Below are 8,880 nucleotides of genomic sequence, written 5' to 3'. Positions count from 1 at the left end.
AAGCATTTCCTGACTCCTCCTTTGAATAATTGTTGTTATTGGCTGTAACACCAGGGAAGTCTTCATCAAACCGATGCCAACACCGGTCGACTAAATGACCATTTTTTCCACATAATTGGCATTGCAATCGAGACCGACCCCGACCTCGACCAGTCGATCGACCACGTGAGTACATTTGACGAGACACTGTGTTGCGATCAGACTGTTCCACAGTCTTACTTGACATTTGCCCTTGAACCATATGTGCACTCATAGGAAGTGACTCAAGCGGATCACAAAACCCTGCTAATTGAGTCTCCGCATCCATCAGCATAGTGTAAATAGCGTCAAGAGACACCGATTCACGCATGGTTGTTATGACAGCCACAAAAGGTTGGTACTCACGAGGTAATCCCTTTAAAATGCTCGCAACATGCACTGCCTGTGACACAACACTGCCACACGATGCCAATGCATCGCACACTTCTTTAACGCGAGTAAGATAAACTCGCATGGACTCGTCTCCTTTCTTAAGAGACTGAAGCTTGTAGTGCAAACTGATGACCGCCGTTGTGGATCTGTTCGAGAAAAACTGAAGCACCGTGCTCCACACAGCAGAGGCTGTTTCAGCACCGACAAACTGAGGTAACAACTGTGGACTGATTGTTGACAGAAGCCAGGACGCAAGAGCACTGTCCTGAGCTACATATTCTTCATATAACTCGTTCAATACCTCCTCACCAGAATCACTAACCACCGTTTGTGACGGAGCAGTCATGGAGCCAGTGAGAAGTCGTTCAAGTCTATGGCTGCGAACGGTGAGAAGCACCTGTTGCTTCCACAACAGAAAATTTGATTCATCCAATACGACATTGACTCTTTTATTCGAGAAAGCCTTAGCATTCCTCGAAACCCCCTCCATTGAAGAAGCAAGTTGATCAACGCTCATTATGAGGACTCTTGTCAAGCAGCGGAAACAGAAGCAAGTCGTCCGGATCGTCCAGCGAAAGATACCATATTGAGATTTCCAGAGAAATGAAGTAATACAGAAAATGTATCTCTTGTTTGTTTATTTTTCAGTTAGATCTATATATATACATCTATTAGCTGAGCTGGCTTAACAGCCTTAACCAACTCTAACAACTTGCTAACAGCCCTTAACCATCTAACCAACTCACACCTCAACAACACACGCCTATTTTCACACACAATCACACTCATGCATTACTAATATTCCAATAATTGGTGTCACCATCTGCATACCAATATTATAGTTTCAAGCAGAATTACAGAGATGAAGAAAGTTTCTCCACTGTTTGCTCTCTATCAAATTGCTTTTATTTGGACTTGTTTAATCACCTTTAGTAAAACTGAAATTTTGCAGATGAATTCTGCTCCTAGAATCTGATTCCAATGGGATATGGGTTTAAAGGGGTTGCTCTTTAACTTCCACCCTGTTCCTTGGCCGTTGGATCATAATTTTTCTTCACCAGAAACTATATTCCAAAAGTATGATCCAGGAAGAAAGTTCATAGCTACATACAGGTCAAGCAAGTCTTTCTAGAAATGGGTGGCGATTGTGTTAGCCGGTCTAGCCGTGGTTTCGCCTCTTTAACTGTTAAACTAGTGTTTTGCCAACCGTGGCCTTTTCAATCATCTGATACCTCAGAAGAAAACATTCAATTTCAACTGAAAATGGAATAGTACACCAGCAACTTATCACAATCTAGTCCCGAGGTTGAACGTAGCTCAACAATATCATGATAAACAACATATACCATTTCAAGAGAAAATGACGCAATCGTCATGTCAAGTATGATCAATCAACACATGAAACTGGAGAAATCTATGGCAAGAAGTGTGAACAATCAAATGGAGAACGGCTCAGATACTACAGGGTATGATCATAACCCAAATGCGTATCCCACAGCAATGAAAGCTGTAACAGCGTACAACCACATATGACTATGTCGAGATAAATCATTAGCACCGTTGCATTGATCATTGGCACCACTAAAGCATCCAGGTCTCGAAATTTTAGCTACACCTCTGGAACAAAGCTACTATTATGCTTACCACTGCTGAACAGCACACACCAAAAATAAGGACCACCACCATCTGTGCCGGTTGTAGCAGACCCAACTTCAGTGTGATTCTTATTGTAAAGAATTTCCAAACTCTTCTCATTTTCCATCAACATTGAGAATGCTTCAGAAGGATCGACATATTTGGATTGGCATCCAAGTAAATGGCCAGTGATTGGAGATAGGGTCGAGGCTTCAACACCACAGTTGGGGGCAAAAGTTTGGGCAAATTCAGAATCAGAAGGCTTCTTGGATTCTCCTACAGCTTTACAATCACCTTGGTATGCTTTTATATATTGCAAAGCAATACAAGCCAGGCCTTGGTTGTCAGTGAGAGATGCTGACTTTTGTGCTGTCCTATTGGCATTAAGCACAGCCACCAATTCATCCGCAGGGTTATCGGTTACTTTGGCTACAATTGAACAGTTCAATATTAGGACTTGAGTATAACGATACAATTAATTAGATCATAAACAAAAAATACAATCGACTTTCCGGTGTGAAACAATAGACATTGCAAAATGTAAGGAGCCTTTGCACTTAACACCTACCGGATGGATCAATTCTAAATCCGTCCTAAGCTTCCATATATCAATCTCAAATTTTTTATATGATAGCCATTAGTTAATAGAATTCTAAACTGAATAACTTTCTAGATGGCACAGTGCTCAAGAATATCTATATTGAGAAATGGTGAACCACATTCAATGCATTAACAAAAGAAGCTTCCAACCAAAATAGAAGGAAATCTAAGATCCAAAAGTAAAATTTCTTTCCTTTTTCATCGTTTATCCAGTAAATAAAGGATAGCAAGATAATTAGATAAATCAACCAACTGAAATACGCAGCTTTGAACACGCGATCCAGGAAAAAAGAAGAAGAAAAAATGGGAAATAACAATGGGCAATGATTAAAAGTTTAGAACTGCAATGCCTGAGATTCAGATCAATATCATGTCTTGCCAACTTAGAAATAACAGCTGTATTCGGAAAATATAAAGAACCCCCAAAATGGGGGGGATGCAGTTTTTATAGTTACTAAGACCGGATAAGAGGAAGAATGGAGGGAGACTTACTTTGAGTATTGGCAGAAATAGAGAGGAAAAGGAAAGGAGAAAAAAGAAGCCATAAAGCCATTCCCATTGTTGATGTGAAAAGTGACTCAGTAGATATGATACAGAAGAAAGAAACAGAGGGAAGAGTCAGTAAGATGTCGACTTCGTTTCGGTTGCTTTACAACCACGGCTAATCTGTTCTCTGGGTCTTTATTTGCCGACGTTGACACCAGCATTGGGTTTAGGGATGGGCATAGACCCGAACCCGATGGGTAGGATTTTTTGAAAAAATTTAGGGTAGATTGTGTTTTTTAACTATTGTGTTCGGGTCGGGTCAGATTCGGATTTATGGTAAAAAATATTTGACCCGAAAAAATAATTTTACCTTATATATTTAGGAATAATTACAATAATTTCCCTATATATATTATTTTTTTCAATTAAATTATTGTTTTTATTGAATACAAATAATATTTTTATTATTATTTCGGGTCGGGTCGGATTGAGTTCGGATTTTATCTAAAAAAAGTTGGGTCGGGTTCAGGTCGGGCGGAGGATATATATTTTTTGGGTCGGGTCGTGTCTGGTGAAGGATATAAAATTTTCGGGTCGGGTCGGGTTGGCCGAAACCCAATCCAAACTCAACCTATGCCCATCCCTAATCCGATTTATGTGTCTTTAAAATATATTTTTTAAATTTAATAAATGACAAGTGTCATAATTATCAAATAAATATATATAATTCTCTATTTAAATAAATAAATAAAATAAATATAATAGTATAGTATAGAGAAATAAGGTCAATCTATAAGGACTAAGGAATTTTCAATTAAATTTTATTTGATCTCTAACCAGAAAATATGCAAAATAAAATAAAAAATGAGGGTTTATCGAATTTAATTAAATAAACTAAAATTAAATAAAAATAGGTGTTTATCGAATTTAATTAAATAAACTAAAATTAAATATAAAATAGCAAAACAATAAAAATAAATAATCGAAAGAGATAATGATAGTAGATAGCCTCTAGCTTCGCTTTGATTTGACTCGTCTCGATCCTTGAAATAGATATTACTTCTGAATTATTGTCGATTACAGTCTACAAGACTCAACCCTTGTAACTTGTTTTTCTCTCATGTGAATTAATTTACAAAATCAAATTTTGAAATTTAATTATTGTTTGGATTTAACTTCGACTATCGATGTTAACACAAATATATTCTTTAATGCTGGAAAAGTTCATGCTCGAATTATGTGTCTTAATGAGAATTGAACCCGATCTTGCTTTTCCTTAGCGGATCGTCACTAAGTTTGTTCTTAGGGATTTAAATTTGCTACAAGTCGATTCTCCTTCCCAATGGTAAATCAAAACAACATTCAAGCCAAGCTGCAATCTTTGAATTGAAAGTGTAAAAAATTTAAAGATTAAGTCAATTACATAATATTGTTTGCCGAAAATCAAGAAAGATACCTGAAGGTATGAAGCGTTTTTCAATTCTCACGAAACGGATTGAGTCATCGCTCAACTATAGCCTAAAAGAGATTTAACTAAGCATGGATTGAATCATGAATATCATTTTGAAAAGAAAATAATGAAATAAAAGTAAAAAATGAAAGAAAAGTAGAACTTCAATAAATAGCCAAATAAATACAAATTCCAATATGAATTTAAAGGTTGAACTAAGGGATATTTATAACTCAAAAGTTCTAAGTAAATAAAATGACTAATTCCTAATAAAATTAAAAATACTACCAAGAGTTATTATAAAATAACTAATTCCTAAATAAAATAATAAAATAATCAAACTAAAAATCCTAAATAAAAAGGTTTATCACAAAATATAAAAATAAATATTTAAGTATTATACTTCTGGTTGAATTATGCTTCATCTTATGGATAATCTTATACCAAGTAAATTCCAATTAAATATTCAAGATTTTGGCTGGACCATTGAAATCTACTACTTTTTGGGCTAATTAATACAATAAAGCTCATGTCCAAAATAAACCCAAAATAAAGATAAATCAATAATATCCAATCAAAAAATAAAGAGTAAATAACAATAAATATATGCAATAGAAAACACTCATCAAATTTTCCCTCACTTATTCAATATTTGTCCTCAAGCATACTTCAATCCCTTTTTTCATCACTTTCCAAAGATTCACTCAAAAAATTGTCAAATCTCAAGTTCAAGCATGGGTTGAAAAGTTAGACAAAATAACCAAATAAAAGTGACAAGCTAATTCAGTGAACAACAATTAACTAAATGAATAAGGGTTAGATATGCAGAGCTTTTGCTATTTGCTTGTGAGATAAAATCGAACCAAGTTTAGTTTCCTAATGAAAAGCGATTGGCGGAGTGTAAGTTTTATTTGACTCATCTTTTGTATCACTCACTCTTTCTCTTTTTTTTATTCAAGCGCTTATTTCCTCTCATTCTTTCTTTTTTTTCTTTTTTTCCTTTTTTTCCACGTTTCTCTCTGTTTTTAAAACTTTGTAGTCTCGACTCGTCACCGAACCTTTAAAATGGAAACGATATGACAACCCAAGCACCTCGCCTCGGTTCTCCAATCTGGTCGCATTCAAACGATCTACCACTTACAATCGTTTCAGAAAGTTATACACCTGGAGATAACATTAATCACTAGTGAAACAAGTACAAGCTCATATTTAAGCAACACTAACAATTATACCACAAGGTTAAAGGCTTTCATATAATCATCTTATCGACTCAAATCAATTATTCATGCATAACAAGATCAACTCAAACATGTAAACAAGAGATTATGAAAAAAACTAACAAGTCAATCAAGGCAAGCAATAATCATAAGTGTCAAAATATTCCATTAAACCAACATGAATAAGCAAGGTGAAATTCTCACTCTACCCCTTCACTTAAAGTGTATTGTCCCAATACGAGAAAAAATAAAGCACAAAGTGAAAGAAAGTATAATACTCCCCATGTATAATGTGATGAGACACAAATAAACTCTATAGATATATCTCTGAGCTCGATCAAAATACATGGTGTACCTAAAAATATAAAGAAAAATAAATAGATAACTGGAAAAAGAAAGTAATAAAATAAATAAATTGAACGAAAAATAAAAATGGGTTGCCTCCCATTATAGCGCTTTTATTTAACGTCGTTAGCTCGATGACCTAGTTCATACTACATGTTCTTCGAGAGATTCTTTCTCCACATTATTATCCAACCGAGAACTTTCTTATGAGAAACTCTGCGATCATAGATTTTTTTTTCATTTTATCCTTGTAGATTATGACATTCTCATAAGCTTTTCTTCAGGTCTTTTTCAGCTTTGAAGACTAGTCTGAAATAATAATCGGTAAAGTATCTTCTTTACCAAAAAATGTGTTATTTAAATGTTTCAGCAACGATTTTATCTCCAATTTTGGTGCATGTGAAAAAAAGTTTAGATTTAGAAGGCATCAAATTTGAATTTTTACTTAGCTCTTTGCCATATGATCGTGAGTCCACGTTAGAAGTGATGTCCAATTTCATTGCCTTAGTAGTTTCATTCTTCGAGTTCCTGTACAACTTATCAAAAAAATTATATTTAGAAGGTTCAATTATATCAACAAAGCTAATGTTTGCACAAAATCAGGTTGTTTCATTACTTTATAAACATCAAATTTAACAATCTCACCATGGAATTCCATAATAAGAATTCCACTTCTTATGTCTATTTTGGTATGCACGGTGCTTAATAATGGGCGGCTAAGAATGATATCAGAAGAAGTATTTGTTCGATCATTTTCCATATCAATGACATAAAAATTAATGGGGAAAATCAATTCGTTTACCTTTACAAGAACGTTTTCAAGTACTCATTTGGGATAAATAACGGAACGATCAGTGAGTTAAATCATCACTCTAGTTTCCTTCAAAGACTCAGTAGAAAGTAAGCTGTAAACAGATAAAGACATAACATTTATTAAAGCACCTAAATCACAAATAGTTCATTTAATTTCTAGTTTACCGATTTTATAAGGAATAATGAACATACCTTAGTCTTTTAATTTTGGTGGAAGTATACGCTGAAAAACGACTAAAATATTATCTCCCAAATTTACCTTTTCATGGCAAAAAAATATCTTTTTTGCTGTGCAAAGTTCTTTCAAGAAACGAGCATACATTGGCATATTTCAGATTACATCAAGAAGTGGTATATTAATTTTCACCTTTTGGAAAACATCAAGAATCTCCTTCTCCTCCACTTGTTTGTCACTTTTAACCAGTCTTGACGAAAAAGGTGGTGGTGGTGTCGCATAGGGTGAAATTGTAAGATAGGGTTGCGATTTACCTTGCTTTTTTCTTTTAAGCGTTAACTCCATCTTTTGCCTTAACTTCTTGGTTCTCTTCGGATTTTGGCTTTTCTTCTTCATTTTTCTTATTATATGCGACAACATGATCTTTAAGAGTTGGTTCGATGACAATGTCACTTCGAAGGGTTATGGCACTGATGTTTTCTCATAGATTTGCCTCAGTTTGAGAATATAATTTTCCTTGAGATTCCAATCGTCTCATGGCTTGAGCCAGTTGACTTATTTGTTTGTATATCTCCTGTAGATGAGCTTGGATTCAATTTTGGAATTTTTCTTGAGATATGATGAGTGTTCATAATTGGTAGCATTTTCTCGTTAATTCTTTCATTTTATGGATTTATTGCTGCTGATTTGGTTGTGTTATGCTTATTTTTGTGCAGTTTCTTACTTTCTAGAATTGGTGGTAAAACGGGCGCATTCTGTATTTTTTTTATTATTTGGTCACGGCTGGAGACATGGGCACGACTCTAGGCATGACACGGTCTGACGTGGCAGTTTTTAGAAGGTCTAGTCAGCGGCAATTTCTAGAAGGTATAGTCAGCAGCAATTTCTAGAAGATCTACTCAGCGCGCCTTCTGGAAGATGGACGAGTAGAGTTGCGTTAGGAGACTTGTTTAAAGTTTGAATTTAGGAAAAACAATTATCTTTAGGATTATTTTATTTTAATTTCTTTATTTATCTTTAGGTTTTTAGAGGCTATAAATACCCTTTTAGGGTAAGCCTAAAATTACAACTCAGATTACAATTTTCTTTTCTTTTTAGTATAATAAAAGTTTTCTCTTTTATTTTATTTTTCAAGTTTTCGATTTTCCCTTTATTTTAAGCTTTGTTTTAAATATGCTAAGTATGACTTTTGTCATGCTTATCTAATTTTCTCATAAGCCGAGAGCTGAAGCGATGACTCAATTTCAACGGGAGAATTGAAAAAGGCACTTAATAACTTCGGAATATCTCTCTCAATCTATGTGCTTATTTTTTCAAAATCAAAACAGTTTTCAAAATCAAAGATTGACTTTGGGCAAGAGGTTATTGCGATTAAATATGTGGGAGGAATTATTGGCTTATTGAAAGTACATTCGACTTCCTGGGAACACACTTGGCGAGATAGCTTCGCCAAGAGGGAATTGAGATCAGAATTAGCGACTATTGAAGCAACAATCCGAGTCGGTCGCCATGAACTTAAATGGTAATTGATATATGACAATTGATGTTGATAAGATCAGTTTTCGAAGCCGGAATCAAAGATTGCATTGGGTATTCGGTATACAAAATAGAGTCACGAGGATTGCCCTTGTAGACAAAGTAATCGACGTGAATCCCGAAGAGAAAATATAATTCGATGATCTGAAAGAAATTGAGTCAAAGCGAAGCTTGAGGATGTTTTTACCATATCTATTTTCAACTTTAAAATA

The 8,880-nt window shown here is 34.7% G+C and overlaps 1 pseudogene; it reads right to left on the bottom strand.

The window, feature by feature from the left end:
* Positions 1-1,807: 1,807 nt before the first annotated feature.
* On the bottom strand, positions 1,808-3,344 carry LOC120218741 (annotated as a pseudogene).
* Positions 3,345-8,880: the final 5,536 nt, after the last annotated feature.

The sequence above is a fragment of the Hibiscus syriacus genome, unplaced genomic scaffold, assembly GCF_006381635.1.
Source record: "Hibiscus syriacus cultivar Baekdansim isolate YM2019G1 unplaced genomic scaffold, ASM638163v2 tig00110201_pilon, whole genome shotgun sequence".
Classification (NCBI taxonomy): domain Eukaryota; kingdom Viridiplantae; phylum Streptophyta; class Magnoliopsida; order Malvales; family Malvaceae; genus Hibiscus; species Hibiscus syriacus.
This window is presented reverse-complemented; position numbering and strand designations above follow the sequence as displayed.